The sequence below is a fragment of the Rousettus aegyptiacus genome, unplaced genomic scaffold (assembly GCF_014176215.1).
Source record: "Rousettus aegyptiacus isolate mRouAeg1 unplaced genomic scaffold, mRouAeg1.p scaffold_m13_p_9, whole genome shotgun sequence".
Classification (NCBI taxonomy): domain Eukaryota; kingdom Metazoa; phylum Chordata; class Mammalia; order Chiroptera; family Pteropodidae; genus Rousettus; species Rousettus aegyptiacus.
The window spans coordinates 33,610,830-33,633,741 of NW_023416312.1; the positions used below are offsets into that span (position 1 = coordinate 33,610,830).

Consider the following 22,912-nt stretch of genomic DNA (forward strand, 5'->3'; position numbering starts at 1 on the left):
GAACGTTGAAAACACTATGCTGAGTGAAAGAAGTCAGTTGCAGAAGGCCACATATTGTATGTTCCCATTTATATAAAATCTTAAGAATAGGCAAATCTATAGAGACAAAAAGTAGATTAGTGGTTGCCTAGGGATGGGGTGACAGCAAAAGGGAACAGGGTTTCTTTGGGGGTAATGAAAACATTCTAAAGTTGATCGCGATGTTTGTACAACTATGGATATATCAAAAAGCATTGAGTTCTACATTATAAATGGGTGTATTGTATAGTATGTGAATTATATCTCATTAAAGTGGGTGTTTTTTTTTAATGTCTACAGCACCCGGTCTTCCTAGGTGGTCTCTCATCCAAGTACTAACCAGGCCCGACCCTGCTTAGCTTCTGAGATCAGATGAGATCAGACACTTTCAGGGTGACATGGCTATAGAATAAAGCAGCTTTAAAAATAATAAAAACATAGCTATACGCACACTAGTATAGGCTTAGAATATCCACACAAAGGACATACAAGGAAGTGCTAACAGTGGAGTTCCCCAGTAGAAAACTGGGGAGCTGAGGATGAGGGGTGAGAAAAATTTATCTTTTACTGTGTATGTTCTTGTATCATTTGAAAGTTTTATCTTGTGCATGTTTAACATACTCCAAAGTTCCCCTCAAATACTACTGCTTCCAACAACCTTACCCTGCTCTCCCCAGCTTCTCTCAAACTACAATGCTAATTCCCAAAATAGGACACAGAGAAAATCTAACCTAAAACCTGGCCAACAAGTCTAAAGAAAGAAAGAAAGATAGATAATAAAAAGCATGCCAAAACCAATACAAAATGGAATTCCATAAGTATATCCACTCAATGGAATATTTTGCAGCCATTAAATGATCTTTGCAAAGAATTTTAATGGGAAAATGTGTTAAAATGGCGGTATATAATTGATATACAGCATGAACTCAAATATGTATTTTCAGGCCTAGAATAAAGCCTAAACTCGCCAAGATGCTAACATTGGTTATGTTTGGGCAGTAGGATGTGTTTTTTTTCCCCAAATTTTGATCAATTAACACGTATTAATTTTGGAGGGAGGGGCATTTATTTCGTTGTTTGGGGACTTCTGGGCAGACGGTGAGGCTACGCATGACCTCCAATCGGGCACATTATTATCACTGGTTCCTTCCAGTCTCCTCTCTTGATTCCTTTGTTTGTTCATTTTATTTATTTTCCAGAATTCCCACACCTCACTCTCAAATCCATTCCCCCCAAAGACAAATTTTTAAATGTATTTAGTGAGTTTTATATTTAGCATCAGAAAACTTTGACTCCCTCTATGTATTATGTATTAATATATTATTATATGTTAATATATGATATCATACATAATCTCTACATAATAAAATAAAATATAATTATGCATAAATATACAATCAGGCACCACATAATGATGTTTCAGTCAACAATAGACTACATATACAATGGTGGTCCCCTAAGATTATAGTGGAGCTGAAAAATTCCTTCTACCTGGTGATGTTGTAGCTATCATAAGGTCGTAGCACAATACATTACTCATGTGTTTGTTTTGATGTTGGTGTAAACAATTCTACCACGCTGCCAGTTGTATAAAAGTATAACGCATACAGTTATGGACAGTACATAATAAATGTACATTACAAAATAAATGTACATCATGTACAGTACATAATAAGGATATAGAGTGTACTCTTTCTACCTATCAAAAAAAATTTCCTGTAAAGCAGTATGCCTGTTACATAGGCAGCACCCTCATACATCTCATGTTTACCACATCTCTTGATTGCATCATTTTCTCTTGTGTTTGATTTAATCTCATGTTGTTTTATATAGTAACATGCTGTATAGGCTTGTCGCCTAGGGACAATAGGCTATACCATATAGCCTAGTGTGTAGTGGGCTATACCATCCAGGTTTGTGTAAGTGTACTACTCCATGATATTCACACAAGGACTAAATCACCTAACAGCATATTTCTCAGAAAGTATCCTCGTTGTTAAGCGGTGCATGACTGTATGTGCTCTCTATATGTGATATAGAGAAAATATATATGTTTATGTGTAATATATATTATATTATATACTTATATGTTTATTTTTAACAAAGAGTGTACTGTCTGGGCCTGCCATTCTAGCTCCTGGCCCTCCATAGCCAAACTCCACTTTTTATTTCAAAGCAAACCCTCCACCAGTCCTTCCTCCAGCCAGGCCACTCTCACCACAGCCATTCTTGTCCTACCCCTTGCAGAAGTCAAAATCCAACTTGCATTTGAGCCTTTGCTCCCCACCTTTCATGTGGAGCCAGACACACCTACGGCTTACTAGGTGCCTAAACTTACATAAATCACTTCCTCTCTAAGAGCCTCAGTTTTTAAGAGATGAAACATTATATTAATACTGTACAGACTAAGGAGTGGCTTTGAGCATTAAGAGGTTATGTATCAAGAGACTCGAGTAAGTAATAGAAACTTATTAAATGTTTAGGCTCCACCCCCCACCCTCCCCATCTTCTTGGTGTTCTCACAGCACAAAGTCACAGTTGGTGTTCAGGCTACGATTTCTTCTCTCTCTTCTGCTTTGACAATTGTCACTCTAAGACCCTAGTGTGAAGCATGATTCCACCATTAACTACTACAAAGCTGTTCAAAAGGAATGTCAGGAGAAGCTGAGACAACCTGGAAAGTGACTTGGATTTGGTCAAAATTGGAGTCCCACCACAACTGTACTTAACTGTGTGTTTTGACAAGTTACCTAAGTCTCCCTGTGCCTCAGTTCACTTACCTAGAAAGGGGAGGGGAAATAATAGCACCTACCTCAGTGTGCACATTCATTTTCTATCTTTCATATCACCTCTGCTCTTCCACCTCCCTCCACCTCCCAACTCACAACTTGGCTGGTTGGGCTGCACCCTGTGTCACCTGATCCAAGGTATGCCCCCTCCAAAAGGAACCACATCTCAGAGAGGGAAGGTACCTGCTAGGAAACATGTGATTTCATGCAAGCCCTTTTGGGTAGGAGTGTGCAAGAACAGAGCTCAACCCAAATTTCATTCTTCATTCAAACATTCATACACCTGAATCCATGCAATGAATATTCGCTGACCCTTCCTCTGGGACTAGCCAGGCTTTGGACTTTGCTAGAGACAGAGTACCTGCCTTCAGGAAGCTTCCGATCTGATAGGACAGAGAACCCCAGATATCAATTCCACATAGGGCAGGGGCAGAGGGGAGCTCTGGGGCTGTGGGAGCCCAGAGGACAGGATCCAGTTCTGCTTGGAAATCATGGTAGCCTACTTGGATGAAGTGACATTCAAGGTGAGTTCCTCAGGTTTGGGGAGTGGGTGTGAAGGGTCCTCCATGCAGAAGACATTACGAAGACACCTAGACAGGAGAGAGCTGGGTACATCGTAGAAACCACTTGTAGTTAGTTCAGTGGTCAGAGTACAATGTGTGAGACCAAGAGTGACAAGAGATGAGTCTCAAGAGGTTTGATGAGGCCAGTCTGTGAGTGGCTTACTTGCCAAACAAGGAGCTAGAACTTTATCATTATAGGGGTCGGGGTGTCATAGAAGGAAGTGATGTGTTGATTTCTGCACAAATGCCCTCTCACTGCTGGTGTGCAGAAGGGTAGGTTGAAGATGACGAGTCTGGAAGCAGAGAGACAGGAAGAGGACTTGGGGTCCTTCACATGAGGAGTGTTGAGGCTGGAGCAGGGCAGTGGCTGAGGATGAGGAAAAAAGGTGGATTTGATAGACAGAAAGGAGAATCAGCCGGACTTGGCAGGGGGCGGTGATTAAGGCAAAGATGATGGCGGGAGGAACTCTGAGGGCTGAGAGATCACTGTGGGATAGAAAGGGCAAAAACACTATTTTGGAGGAGAGGGGTTCAGGCTAAGACTTACCATGTGACCTCGGGCCAGTCACTTTACCTTTCCGCCTGATAAATTGGGAGACAAAGAGTGCTAATTGTGAGGAAGGATCACACAAAAGAATGTCCAAGAAGCGCTTAGTCCTGTGTTTGATTTAGAGAGGGAGAGCAGTGGCAGCTGCGCTTGGCCCAGGGCAGAGTGAGGCTGGACTGCCATTTGTGCAACAGCATTGACATTGGCAGGGGGACACACATACTTGCAGAAGGAAGAGGTGTGTGGGGAGGGGAGATGTGATCTGAACACATGCCCATTGGCTTGGAAGGGGTCAAAGTCCAAGACGGTCAAATCGGTTTTACCCTGGGAGACTCTTCCTTGGAAGCTGGCAGTGAGGGGCTTCTCTGAACCATGAGCTCTAGACTGTTACTTCCTCAGGAAGTACCCAGGCCACAGGAGGCCTGAGGCCTCTGGGTTCTGTTCTCAAGGCAACACCCGAGTCGCGGTGTGACCCTGAGTCAGTTCTAACCCACTCTGTGTCCCAGGTTTGCCATGTGAACACCGGCAACAATAAAAGCATATGTATGTTGGTGGAGAGGTGGATGAAATGTTTCCATAGATCCTCTCCAGGTTTTATAACCCTGAGTCCTTTTTAAAAACATCTAGTTCTGTCTCTGCCTCTGACTTCCTGTGTGGCCTTGAGCCAGCTGCTATACCTCTCTGGATCTATTTTCACATCTGGAATATCAGGAGATTGGGCAGGAGAGTCTCCAACGTCCAGTGATTCTCCCTGGAGAATGCTCACCCTCATCTCCAGCTGAACGCTTCAGACAAATCAGAGGAAAGTGAGGCGCTGGTCACAGACGACCCCCCCCCCTTTCCAAATCTGTCTTCTCCCACTGCCCTCCTCTCCCTACTGTCAGGAGCTTGCAGTACTGGCTCACTTGCCAAACTTGTTGCTATGACAACGGTTACAAATAACTCAGATGCAGCCGATTTTAACCCAAGAGCTGCTAGGCCAAGAGTTTCTTCCTCCTTTCTCCACACCAGACTGAGGGAACGATCTGACAAATTTTTTGAGATCAAGTTACTCCCCTGCTTGCAAGCCTGCCAGGTTCCTCAGTGTCACAAGACTAAGTCCTGGCATCCGAGGGCCTCTTCAAACCTGATTCGAATCTTTCCAATCACATTTCCCACTTGCTCCCATTAAAAAGTGATCACTCCTATTTTAAGCACCTACTGTCTGCCAAGCCCTCTGCTGCATGCTTTGCCTATAGTAGCTAAGGAAATCTTCCCAGAACTCTATCAGTTAGACATTATTATTCCTATTTTGCAGACGAGAAAATAGAGGCTCATCAATGTGACTTGAGAAAGGAAGTCAGAAAGTCAGAATTCAAACTGGAAACCATCAGACTCCCAAACCCAGGCTTTTCCCATTGTCAATGGTTTACAAATGTTGGTCCACACACTTGGGGAATATCCAGACTGTCTGGGGCAGTTAAAGATTCAGATTCTGACTTCCATTCAAGAAGGCGGAATGCATCTGTCCCCTATAACTCCTGACACCCCATAAAATAAAAGAATCAAGTGTATAAACTGGGGGAGGTCCCATCAATAGGGAAGAGATTTCAACAACTGTCTGGTAGGCAGAAAGGGGCTAGGAAAGGTAGAAGTACAGTCCACACGTGGGAGGGGATTCATGTGAAGAACTTTGGTCTGTTTTGCAAAATTCCGTTGAGGCTCTGGTGCAAGAAAGATGTCCTGACTGTGGAAGTGAGATGTAGAGACCCTGACAGGGGGAGAATTGAAAATATGTATCAGAACAGTTATACACCCTCCCTCTGCCCTTCCCCTTTCTTGGGGGTTGAAATCACAAGAGCCAAGCACCTAAACTCTAGTAAAAAACAGAGTGAGTCCCCAAAATATCAAATGGTCCTAGAGCAAAGCCTCCACTTTCTGGATTTAGGAGTCCTCCAGCAGACTGTGAGTTCCCCCCCAAACAAACCAGTCACCTTAAAGGGAAGTCTAGTAGTGCACTGGACAAACCCCTGCCCCTTACACAGGCTCCCAACCAATCAACTTTTTATTAGTTTCTTCTTAAATCAATGAGGTGAAAGGTTTGAATGTTTGTGGAAAAAATATATATATGCTAATAGATTTATGAACAAACTGATGAAGTAAATGGGAAAAACTAAGGCTGGGCACATTTTAAGGGGGGAAACCAAGCAATTATTAAATTCAGGAACACACACACAAAAAAGGCAAAAAAAAAATCCAGGTAGTTATAGTCCATTTCCTAACTCTATAGCAACTACTAATATACTAGGAATTGGAATATAAACATATTGGAAGAGTAAAGGGAAGGAAAATAGGGATGTGTGTGTGTGCGGAGGGTGATAAATTTCTCTTCAATTATAATGAGATTTCAAGAGATAATGTCTCAAATAGCTAAGTTAAGAAATAGTACCATAAGCATATTTTACAGAAACATGGTGGTCCTTCAGGTAAAAATCCTTTCAGCTACAAGTAACAAAAACAAAACAAAACAAAACAAAAAATGAACTGACAGTGGCTGAACCACCTGTGGCTTTATGTATTTATTCTTCAAGAAGTTAATTTATTAACAAAAGTGTAGCATGGGTTCAGGCCCTCAGTGGAACCATTAAGGAACCAGGCTCTTTGTTTTTTTCCCTTAATGTTTTGTTTTCATCTTCGTGCTCATGCCCTCACAAGATTGGATTGGTCACAGTTCTAGATAACGTGGCTACATTCAAAATGGAACTAAGGAAGGGGACAACGTCAGCTACGAGTCTCTTTCTCAGAAGGCCCCCGGCAAACATCTCATGGCCATAACTGCGACACATAGCCATCTCTAGCTGCAAGGGAGGCTAAGAACATACGTGGCTCTTCAGCCTCTGAATGGGACATGGCCAGGGAGAAGGGGCTGGGAGTGGTAAATGCCAGAAAAACAGCCAAAGACTGGTAAAATAGCTTAAAGTAGTTGCCTCTAGAGAGCAGGACTTGCAGCTGGAGTGAGACAGGATATTGCTGAATTTTATTATGAGTTCTTTAGTGCTATTTTAATTTTTAAATATGTGCAAGTATTACTTTGGTGAAAAATTAAAATTTAGAAATAAAGTGTTATGGTATCGATGACAATAAACATTTAAAAAATAAAAGCTGGTGGCAGTTTTCTGTCTCCAGAGGAAAAGATGTCAATTCTCTGTTTACTTAGACTAAGGTATCTCATGTATCCACCCACTGATCTTAGAGAAGATTGTGCTATCACCATTAACCTGAATATGGCTGGTGGAAACCAGTTCAGCACTTTGTAGCAGTTACATGGGTTGAGTTGGCTGTGTTTTGACAGTCCTGTTGCAATTTCCTGTCTGCCAATTATTAGCTCTGTGACCCTGGGCGAGAGACACCTGGGAGCCTCACTTTTCTTCATTATGAAATGAAGGTAATTCAAGTGCCTTGTACAGAGCAAGCACTCAGCAAATGCTATCCACTCTGAATAAAATGTTAAATGTTCTAAGCAGTGACACAATTTCAGTGTACTTCAAAAGTATTGTGCTTCCGCTGAGTTCATTTTGTAATCCTACACATAAGTCCAAACCGGACCATCCCTGAAAAATTATTCGTTCCTGAGAGATGTGTGTGCATATTTTTGCCCAGGCCTTTGCTCACAGAGATACTCAGTTTGGACATCAAGAGGTATGTAGGCTTGGATTGCCATTGACTTCTGTTGGAGGAAAGACTGTGAAAAATAACTAGACTGAAAATAGTAGTTGATAGAGGGTCATGGGGAAGGGGAACAAAGCATAAGGGATGCAGACAGCAGTAATGTAGAACCAGAGGGAAGATTAAACAATCAGGGGGATTGTTTCATAAACTATATAAGTGTTGATGTACTGTATACTTGAAACTAACAATAATAATAAAAAAAGAACTAGACTGGATTGTCTGTCCACTACATATGTTGTTATTTAACATTAAAAACAATCCACTCTGTGAAAAATGTGCTGCTGAGTATTGTGATTGCCTTCATTGGGCCATGGGGACCAGGACAGTACTATGGGAGGCAGTTATGAGAATGTCTGAGGAAGAAAATGGTTATGCAGAATGTTATGCTGCAGCAGAAAATATAGTTGGCCTGGGAGTGTGGAACAAAACAATAACCTCCTCTCTCTAAGGTAAAGGTGAGAGCTGATGATTTGGAATCCAGGTAGGGAGCACATGGCCCAAAACTGTCCCGTTGGTGGACAATCATCTTTCCCACACATGCTATTAGGTTAGGAAGCTAAGGAGAGAGACAGCCAGTAGGCAGCCCCCTTCAGAGGGGCATGGGTGACATTCTCTTGGAGAATTAATACCTGATATCCATTTACAATTTTCCTTTCTGTCCTAGTAATTATCATCTGTTATCCCCAAGACTACAGTAAAGTTCTATTAAGCACACGTACACAGAAGATATCGCGCCATTAAAAAAAAGGATGCTATGAAAAAGGCACCTTTGGAGAATAAGAAAGAGTGCTTAGAAATTAAAAATGACTTCCAAAATAAAAAAGTTCAATAGATAATAAAGTGAAAGAAGTGTCCCAGAATGCAGAATAATAATAAAAAAAAAGACATGGGCAATATGAGAGAAAAATAAAAAGACAAAGACATTCATCCAGGAGATTCAAAATCCAATTAGATATCTAGAGAGAGAACAGAAAATAAAGGAGAAAAAATTAGCAAAGAAATAAAATACTGATTTCTCAGAAAAGAGGGACATGACTCTTCAGATTGAAAGGATCCTATTACCAGGTGCCCAGCAAAACAGATGAGGAAAAACGTACTTCTGGGCTCATCATTGTGATATTTCAAAACACTAAGTATGAAGGAAAAAAAATTTAAGCTTCCACAGGTGGGGAAAACAGGTTGCCAACAAAGGAATGAGAATAATATCAGCCTCTGACTTCTAATTAGTAAGACTATATACTAAAAGCAATACCAAAATTCAGTGGAAAGTATTTTAAACATATAATTCTAAAGACAAATTAATATTCAAAAATGAAAGTAAAATAATGCTACATTTTCAGACATGGAAAGACCCCCAAATTTACATTTCTTAATAAGTCACTTGAGGATGTTTTCCAATGAAATGCGTGATGTATCAGTCAGGGTTCTGGATGCAAGTAACAGAAATCGACTCTAGCTAACTTAAGCAGAAAAGGGATTAATTTCAAGGCTGTCACGTAGCTCACAGAAGTTTGGAGAATCTGGCAGGAGAAGCCATCTATGGCCACACTGGAAAAAACTAAGTTAGAATGCTGCTACTGGAACTGCTACCCCCACTGCTGTGACGCCTGGATGTCATCCTACCATCACATGCCACTGCATTTGAATGCCACCCATCCTCCTTTCTGTTTGTGTTTATTTGTGGTCAGCTTCGGGATTGTGAACTCATGCTCTTCAATCCATGGCCTGTTATTTTCCTCAGTCTATTTGAGTCTCTGCTTTTGTTTTATTTCATTGTATTATTACTTTTCCTTGTCAATCTCTGTCTACACTCCCATTCTTCCACCCATCTTAGTGAGCTGCTCTGGTGTATTTCATGTATAAACACTTTCTCCAATCCACCTTCCATATGTTTATTTAGATATATGCATACCCATGAAAATATAGTGTTGTTTTACATTCACGTAAACAGTATTGCATATAAATCTCATTCTGGTTTGTACCTTTTTCACTCAACATTAAGTTTTAGAGACCTAAATATGTGGCTATAGTAATTTTTGCTCCTTTCTTTTTATTGTTTTATATTTTCCATTATGTAAATACACCACGATTTGCTTATCCAGTCCCATGGTGGTGGACACCTAGGTTGCTTCCAATTCTTCACTACCACAAATAATGCTAAAACAAACAACCTCAACTATAATTCCATAAGGACCTGTTGTGAGAATTCCTCTGGAATACATAGCCAGGGACACTGTTGCTGGTTTCTAGGATATACGTAGACAGTAAATCCTCACTTAACATCTTTAACAGTTTGGGAGACTTTAAGTAAAATGACATATAACAAAACCAATTTTACCATAGGCTAGTTGATATAAACAAGAGTTAAGTTCCTATGACATCTCATCAACATTATACAAAATAATGTTGTTTGAGGACCATTTCTACTTACTTTTAGATAGTACTGTCAAATTACTCTGGAATATGTATACCAGTTTATACCCTTATCCAGTTTTCCTTTCCTTCACATCCTCATCAGTACTTAATAATATCTGACTTTCTGCATGTTGCCATTCTTACTGTGATTCACTGTTATTTTGATTTTTGTTTTTCTAATTATTAGCAGAGTTAAAAATCTCTTAATATACTCAAGTTTCCCCCTGTGTAAATTCATGTTTCCCTTCTTTTAATCATTCCTCATATCCTTTGTCCATTTTCCTATTGGGTTTACTGTCTTCTTTTTCTAGTTATTAATCTTTTGTCAGTTTTGCACATTGCAACTACATTCTCCTCATCTATTATCAATCTGTTAATTTTCTACATTCCTGCCTCCTTGTGTTGTTGACTCTGGATTCAAAGCCATGAAAGAGTATTCAGCTCTTGCTACATGATGGGCAGGGGGAAAAGTATTTAACCAACTTCAGTTTCCATAGTCAGAAGTGTGGACCTGCCTCTCAATGAGATTCACACTTGAGGGGAATCCCCCACAAACAAGATAGGGATTTATATACTAAGCAGCCACTAGAGTTAACTACTTTGGGTGTCCAATATTCACATACACCCTTATTCCCATACTAACTCTAAAAACATACTTTCATCTAATATAGTGCCTCATATAACCAAACATGAATTGGAAGGCTGTATATCAAACTGTTAACTCACCACCTGTACAACTCATAGCAGCTAGAAGTCTACCCCTTAGGCAAAAACCAGACAGTTCTTATCTAAGAAAACTGAGTAACCTCAGAAAAAAATCTTCGTGTTCTGGTATTCAGGGATTCTGCAGAACAGCAGTCAGTTCTCCTTCAATGAACCTAAAGGAAAGCCACTAGTCATCTAGCCCAGTCCCCCCTACACAGAGCTTCTAATCAGATTTTTATTGCTATATTCTTAAATAAGAGTAAACAACCATGGACCACCAAGCATTCGAGAAAAGACTGCAAATTCAAAGGGACCAAAATAAGAAGGAAAAAAAAGCAAATCTCAAAGGAAATAAATATTTCAAAGAAAAGAAGGAAATATAAAAATACCTCTATTATTCTCAGAGAGATTCAAGATAATAGTTCATTCATTTAACAATAATAGGATACTATAAGAAAAGAAAAGAGAACATGGATGGATGTTTGGAAATTTTAAAATGGGATTGTCAAAATGAAAAGAAATTCAATAGAAGAATTGGAAGATAAAATTAAATCTTCCCCCAGAAAGAGCTAGAAAGTTAAATGTGAGGGAGGGAGGGGGGAAAAAAGAGGGAAAGAGAGAACAGATAAAAACTATAAAAGATCAATTCAGAAGGTCTAACATCCAACTTTAAGGATCTCTAGGAGACAACAAAGAACATAGAAGAGAGGAACGTATCAAAGAAACAAGAGAAAGTTCTAGAGTTAAAGAACTTCAAATTGAATGGGCCTAATCAATGACCAGCACAATGAATGACAAATCACCAAACCTGAATTCATAATTATGAAATTTCAGAATACCAAGATACATTTTTTAGAAAATAACTACTTAAAGAGGAGGGTGGATAGAGTAGAAGTGCTGCTCCCTATTCGTCTCCCCAAGTACAGCTTAAATTCTGGGACATTATATACAAACATAAGAAAACTCTGAGAGGTGGAGAGAAGAAGGCAAACCTGCTGGGGACATCAGTAACAGAGGGGTGACATGGTGGTGAGTTCCCTGGGTTTGCTTTTCACCTCATATAACCCAGACTTGGTGCTGGAGAAGGTAGCAATTAGATAGTAACCACTCTACTCCAGCCAAACACCAGGGGGGAAAAAAAAAACCATGGCCCCGCTAGCAAAGGCAAAATGGGGAGCCTAGACTTCCTCCCTCCATGGCTATTAAGAGTCACCCCTACACCTTCCCACTGGGGTAATGTCATAGAATGTTGAGTGGGAAGCCAGAACACCCATCCCCCATCCAAGAGTGATGAGGAAAACCTCCCCCTAGGGTGTTAACAGAAATAAGCAGGAATCCTGAACTTCCATGCCTACCTGGCAATAACAATGCATATCCCCTCTTTTGCTGCCAGAACAGTGTCTGAGAAGGCAAGCTAAAGCAAAAAGTTTAAATTGGATCCAGAATCTCAAAACACAATACTAAAAGTTCCCAGATTTCAATAGAAAATCACTCATCACACCAAGAAACAAGAAAATCTCAACCTGAATGAGAAAAGACACTCAATAGACTCCAACAGTAAAATGACAGAGATGTTAAAAATTATCTGACAAAAGGTTTTAAGGATCCATAATAAAAATGCCTCGATGTACAGTTAAGAACATGCTTAAAACAAATGAAAAAAGTAGAAACTGTCAGTAAAGAAATATGAGATATAAAGAAGAACCAAATGGAAATTTTAGAACTGAAAAATAAAATAACTAAAATAAAAAACTCAATGAACAAGCTAATAACAAAACAGAGAAGGCAGAGGAAAGAATCAGTGAACTTGAAGATAGAACAATAGAAATTACTCAGTCTGGAGAACAGAGAGAAAATAGACTGGAAAAAAAGTGAACAGAGTCTTAGGGACCTATGAGACTATAACAAAATATCTAACATTCATGTCACAGGGGTCCCAGGAGAGAAGAAAAAGAGATGGGGAGGGTTACCTATAAAGCAGTGAGACTCACACTGATATCAGACTTCTTATGATGAAAATTGGGTGCGAGAAGGAAATGGAGTAATGCCTTATGTAAGTCCTGTGGGAAAATGATATTGAACCTCAAACTTTATAGCCAAGTATAAAGATGGAATAGATATTTTCAGACATGCAAAGACTCAGGAAGTCTACCTCCTACACAGCTTTCTGAGAAAGTTACTTGAAGATGTTCACTTTCAAAACAATGGCTTCCTGTCAAGTAGGTAAATGATGTGCTTGCCTCCTCTCACAACCACATCAAAATTACAACTAAACTACAGAATAGCTATCATTGGGAGTCGCCTGACGTCTAGCTAAACAGAAGTCCCACAGCTGGGGACACACAGAAGAGGCCACCTCGAGACTGATAGGAGGGATGGAGACATGGAATGGGCTGACCCCTATACCCATCTGCGGTGGTTGAGAATTGGGAGAGATATATTGGCTGCAGAGATACTCATGGAGGAACGAAGGGACCCGGCCCCATAATGAGCTCCCCAGTCCGGGGTTCCAAGGCCAGGAAGAGAAGTCCCCACAACTTCCGGCTATGAAAACCAGCAGAGATTGTGGCCGAGTGAGACAGAGGGCTGCTTGAGTCACAGACATTCCTCGTAAGGGGCCCACACACAGACTTACTTGGTAATGGACTCACTCACTCTGAGATCCTGCACTGAGGTTGCAGCTTGAAAAGTGCCCAGGACCTACAGGGAGGAACTGAGTTGTCTGGCTTCAGGGTGAGGGCTGGAGGGGCAGATTTCTTCCAGACAGAATTGCTGGCAGAGGGCATTGTTTGTTGAGCCTACTCTTGCCCAGAATGCAGACACAGGTGGTTGTCATATCTGTTTCTCCACCAACCTGGCTACCCAACCCTGGTGATTCCCTGAGACCCCTCCCCAACCAACTTGCTGGCCCATCCAAGCCACTTCTAGTGGATTTTCCATACAAATGTCCTGTCTTGGCTCATGCTGCAGACTTTAAAATTTCTCAAATGTTCACAAAACATTTGTGAACATGCAAGCAGCATCTGGCCTCAGTGTGCCCTGTACCACTTGCTGCGCAACCTCAAGCCCAGCACTAGTGGCAGCTGGTCTCGGTTTATGACTTTGCCTCTTAAGGCACATCCAAACACAGCATGGGTGGCAGCTATCTGCGGATAGCTTGGTGGCTCATGCCAGGTGGTCCCAGGCAGGCCACAGGCTGCAGCTGAACTTGGCCTGTGGCAGGGCCCCTCCCAGGAGACCCTAGCCTGCAAGCCCAGTGGCCAGCTTTGGTCCGAGTCACAGCACTTACTCAGGGCCACATCCGAGGATGACACACCCCAAGGGCAGACTGGGCAGGCACCAGAGCCCTGATAAAGTGAACCCTGCTCTGTAGGATCAGCCTCTATACAACATCTCCTCCACTGTAGTCACCAGCCAGTTCTCAAAAACAATCATGGATGTTTCATGAAAATGGAAACAAATGAACAAACAAAAAACCCCAAGGGGTAGCAATACTTATACCAGACCAAATAGATTTTGAAACAAAGGCTATAAGAAATGACAAAGAAGGACCTAGTAATCCCACTTCCAGGTATTTATCTGACGAAATCCAAAACACTACTTTGAAGGGATATGAGAATGCATATATCCATTGAAGCATTATTTACAATAGTCAAGATATGGAGGCTACCTGGGTGTCTGTCGATGGATGAAGGGTTAAAGAAGAGGTGATACACACACACACACACACACACACACACACACACAATGGAATGTTACTCAGCCATAAAAAAGAATGAAATCTTGCCATCTGCAACAACATAGATGGACCTAGAGGATATTGTGCTGAGCGAAGACAGAGAAAGACAAATGCCATATGATTTCACTTACATGTGGAATCTAAAGAACAAAATAAACGAACAAAACAGAAACAAACTCATAGATACAGAGAACATTTTGATAGCTGCCAGATGGGAGGGGAGGTGAAGGTAGGTGAAAAAGAGGAAGGGATTAAGAAATAGAAATTGATAGTTACAAAATAGTTATGGGGATTTAAAGTATAGCATAAGGACTATAGTCAATCATATTGTAATAACTATGTACAGTGTCAGATGGGTACTAGATTTATCAAGGTGATCACTTTGTAAGTTATATAAATGCCTATTCACTGTGTTGTACACTTGCAACTAATATAACATCGTATGCCAACTATAATTTAAAAATTAAAAAAATATATTAAAATTCTAAAAAAAAATGAAAAAAATAAACAAAACAAAAATCATGGGGACAGTAAATAGTGGATACAACCAAGGAAAGCAGTGAAGGAAATTTGCAAAATGATAGCAATGCATCAGGCCTAGAGAGCAACTGAGTCCATATTTGAAAAAGGAGATGGAGTGCTCCAGAAAGAAGATCTCTTGGGGAGAAAAAGTGCGCTTGATGGAATAATTAATGTAATAGAGAATTTTTAAAAGAAAAAGAATGAAATATATGATAAAGTAGTAAAAGAAAAAAGAATTACAAATTTGAGAAAAAATAAAAAACTGCTACAAGGAAAAACTTATAAAAGCATATTAATTGGCTCTGCAATGAACAATATGTATAGTCATATTAATATAATAACCGTTTATTGCTTTTCAAGTTTTAAAATCAAACTATAGACAAAACACATGAAAAATTAATCATGATTACGGAACAGAATTTGATGTTATCAACTTTGACAATATAAAAGACCAGATGACAGAAGTTGGGAGGACGATGGTGGGGAAGATGGTAAAAGGAAAAGATATCATCTAACGAAGTTCTGATCAAGAAATATTGTTTCTAGAGGCACCTAAAATGGCATAGATGATAGAGGCTTTGTTCAGCCCTCTTGCAACCACATCAAAGTTGGGATGGAAACACGGAGCAAACAGCAAGCAAAGTCACCTGGGATCTACATGAACAGAAGCACTACAACTAGGGAGAGAAATAATTAATCAGTCTGTAATGGTAGAAGGTAGGAAGGGGCAAAGACATGAGGCTGCCCGGTCTTGAGCAGCTGAGGCCATAGCAGCAGCAGCTGGCAGCTGCAGATGCCTCTTAAAGGGACCCTGCCCACTAATGGACTTTCATGGTGACAGATTTGCTTGCCCTGAGGATCAGCACCGGGTCAGCTGCTCAGGGGGCACCAGGGACTTACAGGCAGAAGTGCCAGTGGTACCCCTTGTTCAATTGTTGAGCCCTCCCCTCTCCTATTGTGCAGACTCAGTGCCACCATAGCTGAGACATCATCAACCTGGTTAACAGAGGTCGCTCCACCCAGAGGAGTCCCTGAAACTCTGCCTTTCCCAATTTGTAGCCCCACCCAATCCACATCCAGGTGAATCCTCGGTGAGTCTGGTGCTCCTTAGTGAGCCAACCCCGAGACCCACACTTTTGGCAACATGCCTTGGTTTCTGGTGTGGCCTCTTGAGGCAACTATAAGCACAGCATCTGTGCATTGATTGCTGACTCTTAACAGGTGGCCCCGGAGAGGCACAGGCTGGAGTTAAACTTGGTCTGCAGCTGAACTCCTCTCAGGAATATGCACTGGATACCTACTACACAAACCCATGCTATTAAGACCAGAAGACTTTGGAGCTTTGCTTAGTACATTGAAACAGACACAGAAGAGCAGCCAAAATGGGAAGACAAGGAAGCAAAAACCATATGAGAGAACAGAACAAAGATCCAGGAATAATAGAGTCAAGCAATCGAACAAGTGCAGAGTTCAAAACACTGGTTATAAAGATGCTCAATTAATTTAGGGGAAATGGAGATGAATTCATTGAGAACTTTAATAAAGATTAAAAAACATAAAAATGAAAATGGAAATTATAAAAGGGAACCAGTCAGAAATGAAGAACACCTCTGAGATGAAGAGTATATTAAATGGAATAAACAAAGCAAATAAAGAAGAGGATCAAACCACCAATAATAGAGGATGGGGAAGCCAAGGGCACCCTATCAGAATGGCAAGAAAAAAGAAGCCAAGACTATAATAATAATTTAAGGAGCCTATGGAACACTATTAAAGGTAAAGATATTCATGTTATAAGGGTACCTGAAGGAAAACAAAATGCTGAAGAGCTATTTAAAGAAATAATGATGAAAAACTTCCCTCACCTGGTGAAGGAAATAGAAATACCCCAGGAAGCTCAGAGAGCCCCCAAAAAGATGAACCCAAAGATGCCCACCCCAAGACACATCATAATTAAAGTGCCAAATGTTAAAGACAAAGAAAAAATCTTAAAAGCAGCAAGATAAAAACAGCTAGTTACCTACAAGGGAGCACCCATAAGACTTGCAGCTCAAGAGAAACTACAGAAGGGCTTAGCAGAAAACATTTGAAGTCATGAAAATCCAGAATCTACAACCAAGAATACTTTATCCAGTAAAGCTATCATTTAGAGTTGAAGGACAGATAAAGAGCTTCCTAGACAAAAATAAGGTAAAGAAATTTATCAACATCAAGTCAGTATTACAGGAAATATTGGAGGAACTTCTTTAAGAAGAAAAATCATGTATCAAAAAACATGAATAACGAATGGTAAAAACTACATTCCTATCAACAAGTACCTCAAATGGAAAAGAATTAAGTGTTCCAACCAAAAGAAAGAATGGCTGAATGGATAAGAAAACAAGACCATTACATATGCTGCCTACAAGAGACTCACTTCAGGTTAAAAGACACACACAGACTAAATGGAAGGGGATCGAAAAAGATATTGCCTTGATGGACCTAGCAGGTATTGCACTGAATTAGATAAAGATAATATCACATGAATTCACATAAATATGGAATCTAAAAAGACTGAAATGAACTCATAGATACACAGAATATCTTGAGGGCTACTAGATGGGAAGGGACTTGGGGGAATGGTGAAAAAAAGCGGAGGGATTATGAAGTACAAATGTATAGTTACAAAATAGACATGGAGATTTAAAGTGTAGCATAAGGAAATAATTGATGTTGTAATATGTAGGGGGTAAAAAGGTACTAGATTTAGCGGGTTGATTACTTTGTGAGCTATATAGATTTCTAATCACTATGTTGTAGTGAAACTGAAACTAATATAATATTGTATACCAACTATAATTTGAAAAAAAAAACTCTGAATTTTACAATGTAAAAAAACTTAAAAATAAAGGCAGCCTGGCCAGAAAAAAAAAAAAAAAGGAAATATTGTCTCTAGTTCATGAAATAAGAAATAAAGGTGTTACTTAAGTTCATAAAGTTTTTAATTTAGTTTCTAATGGAGAAACGAAATTATATTAGAAGCAGGAAGGACAAGAGTTGAACTTCGTGTAAATAACTTAAATCCTCATCTGTCATAGCAGGACACCAATGGGTAATATCTGAAATTGATAAAAGACAAATACCCACATAGCATAATATTTAGATATGGATATAACAGTCATAAGAAATAAGTAAAAGTTGTTGCTAATAATTAAAGTGGTAGAGTGGCGGGGTGTGGATGTATGGGGCAGTAGGCACTTGCTTTCATAATATCCTTTTGTACTGATTTTGATTTGTTTTCTAAATAACATGAATGCATTATTTCTATTTTTAAATGAACATGTATTTAAAATTTATTTTTCAAAACACAGAGGAAGGACACTCTTGTCCACTACTTACCTCCTCCTGCCAAACTACCTTGTCCCTGCAGACCTAATGACAGCAGAATATAGAAAACTTTGGGAAACCTTTGGTTTCCCTTCCTGCCTCTCCTTTAAATGCAGCGCTTCTGTGGTCAAACTGAAATATTTATTCGCCCAAACTTGCCATATTTATACCCACCTCCTTGCTTGTTTTCATGCCTCCCAGGCCTGGGAAGCCCTTACTCCTTATCTCTACCAGCTGGAATCCTGAATTCTTCAAGGCTCAGCTCAAATTCCACCTCCTCCAAAGTCTTCCTTAGTCCCCTGGTAGAACTTTCTCCCTCCTCCGGGCCTCCGGAGTCTTCATTCATGCCTCTAAGAACACTTACATGTTCTTTCTTTAAGTACATTATTTAAGTCAGTGCTTGATGTCCCCAACTATCTACCAGGATGATCTTCCTTCTGACTCTGCCACTCTCCTCTTTCAACCCATTCTATGGCTTCCCATTGCCCATAGGATCAAAGCTAAGCTTGATTGCCTGGCTTCCTGCACTTCTTCTACTGCATGGGACAATGCTGGCTCTCTTCCAAACCCATGCGCTTTCATACTCTTCACATAAATTTACTTAAGTAGCTTCTCTGCTTCAAAATTTCTTCTCCCCTTTCCGTGTGGTAAACAACTCTTCAAGACTCAGTCAGCTCTCCCCTTCTCTATAAGTAGGCTTTCCTGAGTACTCCCTCCATCCTGCCCAATCCCAGGAAGAACCATCCAATGGTCCTATGTTCTCTCACTCTGCCTCATCTAGACTTCTGTATTTCATCTGCCACACTTGGTGCACTTATCTGCTTACTAAGATCTGAGTCCCAAATAAAATGTGAATTCCTGGATTTCATGGAGTATATCTTATTCCCAGAACCTAGTACAAGGCCTGATACACTCAATGTATGCTTGCTAAACAAATGGATGGGAAAGTGATGATTGAGTGGATACAGAAAAGAATAAATGAACAAATGAATAAGTACTTATATTAATGCATGGAAGTGTAAGTGAATGAATGAGTTATACATGAATAAGTGAATAAATGCATGATGAGTAGAGGAATGAATGAAAAAAAATAAGCCAATAAGTAAATGAAAAGTGCCTGTACCAGTGAAGGTATGAGAGAAAGAATCCCCACATCCGTCTTGGTTCAAACCCACCTGGAAGACCTTCTACCCTGCTCTCCACTCATATAAAGTGCATAGCACAGTGTTAACCTCTTGTAGATTACAAGAAACAGACACACTCAAGTTAGAGATAGAGATTTATTGAAGCAATCACTGGGAAATAAGAAAGACAAAAACTGCTACACAGGCAGCCTCACGGAAAAACAACTTGAAAATGGTTCATGATCCAAAGCAGCTCTAGAGCCTAGCTTATCTTGTCATTCCCTCAGCTGCAGGCATCTGTTGCTCCCTTCTCTAGTGCTTCCCAAAATGGTGACTCAACTTCTTTCTGGCTGTATTTATATTCCTGCTGCTACTGACTACCTTCTCTCTGCTCCCTTCTTCACTATCCCGGCGCCTTCAGGACCAGGCAACTTCTGGCCTTCCTGGCACCTGCAAGCATCCTGGCTTCTGGGGCTTCAGGTCCAAATAGTCCGGGGCTTCTCTGTTTTGCAACTTCTGCTTGCCTTGTAATTCCTGCTACTTCTTCAATTCCTGTTGCCTTGTGGTTCTTGCAACATCATTGCTTCTGCTACCTCATGGATCTTGTCTGCGACTGTATGGATCTCACAGATGCAGGGTTTTGTCACATGGTTTTTGTGCCTCATGGCTCCTGGTACATCATGGTTCCTATTGCTTCGCGGCTTCTGCTACATTGTGGCCCCACATTCTCATGGTACATACATCTCATGGTTTCTTCAACTTTCTCCTTGCTTTTGCTCTTTGGTTTCTGGCACCCCTCATCTCCACTTCTGCTTCACTAAAATCTAAGTTTACTTCTTCTGAATGTCTCACAGTCTCGCTGAAAAAGGATGATTGTTTCATACATTTGTCATTCGATACAGGCCATCTCTATGAGGCACAGTTCTTACATCGGTCCACCTAATAGGCTGCCAGCCAGCCTAGAGAATGGCTGTCCTCGAGTCAGATACTATCCCAACCTAACCATCTGTGGCCAGGACTGTGAAGTCACACAGTACAGAGCACGGCAGCCCAGACTTAAGAAATGCCCTCGAAGAAACTGTGGGCATGGCCGGTTTGCTGACGGTTTCCAGAAGGGGGCAGTGTAATCGCAAGCTTCTTGTTTAGCCTGTTCAGTATATTGAATTTCAAGGCCAACATAAGCCCTACCTTCCCAGCTCTGGCCACCTCTGCTTGTCCTAATCTGCAATGGGGGAAGATCAAGCCTCTAGGGCCAATGTGGAAAGGGAAATTAGGTTCCAGTTTTGGCTCTAATACTTCCTAGTAGTAGTTCCTTGGGCAAGTTCCTTCCCCTCTGAGAATCTCAGAAGGGGCATGGACAAAGTCTGTAAGTTTCTTTACAGATCTGACATCTGGGCATCTCACTTTAGGTTACTGTATAAGGGATGTTTTACTTGGGGAAACCCGGAAAAACGCCTCTTGAGGTAGGAAAGACAAGTCAGAGTCCTGGCTTGGAAAAGTCTCACTGCACAGGTGGTACTCAGCCAAGATTTATTGAACTGGACGAATGAATCAATGGCTGGGGTTGAGGGAAAGACCACAAAGCACACAGAGAATGTTTAACTAACTTGAAGAATTGTAGTTGGTGCGGCTGGAAGGAGATTCTGATTCAGATGAATGAGAATGGGATAGGGCAGGAATCTTGGCTATTAATGGGTGGATACTCATTCTATCCTTTCAGTTACCCTCTGTCCAGTAATCAGTCACCAAGCCTAGTTCATCATTGTCCCTTAACAGCTCATACCTTATTGCCTCCCATCCATTCCCACTGCCCTTGCCCTTGAGTAGACCTCCTGGTATTTTCAATAGCTTCCTAAATAATCTCTATCTTCTCTTCCCTCAGAAATGGATTCATTGATACATTCACTCATTAAAAACTACTGGGTGTCTGTTTCGGGGTCAGACACTGTGTTTTTTGCTCAAAACATGCCAGTAGCAAGATAACCCTGGACCCATCCTTGTGCTTACTGCTTACTCAGGGAGACAAAATAAACAAATATAGTACACTTTGAGAAATGAACAACAGGGAAACTACAAACATGGGAGCATGCAGCATAAACATCTAATTTGATCCATTTCTACACTGGCTAGCCAGAATTCGTTAAATTGACATCTGATCCAGTCTCCCCTGCTTAAAACCATTTAACGACTCCCCTACTGCCTTCATGCTACTGTTCTCAAATCTGGCTGTACCCTAAAGTCATGTGCTGACCTTTATTGCACTCAAGATTCTTAGGCCTCACCCCATTTAGTGAAATTGAACTTTTAGAGGTTGGGGCCAGGATACCCACATTGACCCATGAGATAAATCTGATCTCTGTAACCAGACTCTTAGGACCCTCTTCCAATCTGGTTCCTGACTTCCTCTCCAGTTTCATTTCCTGCTGCTCTTCCTCACCATGGGAAACCCTATGCTCCAGTACTTCTGAATCACTTTGCTGTTTCTTGACTTTAGGTCTTTGTGCATACCATTCCCACTACCTGGAAATTCCTTCCACTTCCTAAACTGGCTAATTCCTGCCTGTCCTTCAAGACTCAGCTCAGGTGTCACCTCCTAGACTAGGGGATGCCTTCCTTGAACCTCTACGTGAGATCCTCTCCCTGCCCCCTTCCTTTTCTGTTCCTGTCAGGACACTGATCATACTGTATGGTTGTCTTATGAATTGCCTACCCAACTAGAGAGTGAGCTCCTCGAAGGCGAGATAGATTTGACTCACGTTTGTGTCCTTGACACGCAACACTGTGATTCCCAGAGTGAAGTGCCCAACAAAAGGTAGACACTGTTGTGGAGTACTCTTCTACTGGGTCCAGAGCACAAGGGATTCAGCCTAGTGTCCTCCAACGAACCCTAAGGATGCCACTCAGACCCAGCTTTCTCATGGAAACATACCGGGGATTCTGCTCTCCACTGAGCACAGCCTTCACTGAGCACGTGTTGCCTTGAGATGATTGAGGCAGTGTGGCACTACAGGAAAGCACTGGCCACACACAGAGAAGATTCGACCTGAAGTCTAGACTGCCACTGAAACACTCGGATTTCAGACAAGTCATCTTCACCTCTCTGATCCTCAGGATTTAAGTCCATTTCAGCACTTGCGTTCCTGTGCGCCAGGGCCTTAGCCCAAGGCATCTCATGTAATCCTATCCACCCTGTGAGGTAGGAACTAGTTATCCAGATCATTATCCACACCTAAATTAGATTTCCAGGGGTGGGACCAAAGCAAAGCGCTCCATATCCTTTGGATGTAGAGACAGAGGAGTTCTCTGCTGCTTTTCATTGTAAGTTCTGTACTATTTTATTTTCTAACCATTGTATATATATATATATATATTTTTTTTTTTTTTTTAAGAAAAAAGCTTCACAAGTGATTCCAATA

General features: G+C 41.0%; 1 pseudogene; it reads right to left on the reverse strand.

Annotated features, from left to right (window-relative positions):
• Positions 1-309: 309 nt before the first annotated feature.
• Positions 310-428, reverse strand: LOC118607923 (annotated as a pseudogene).
• Between the last annotated feature and the right edge of the window lie 22,484 nt (positions 429-22,912).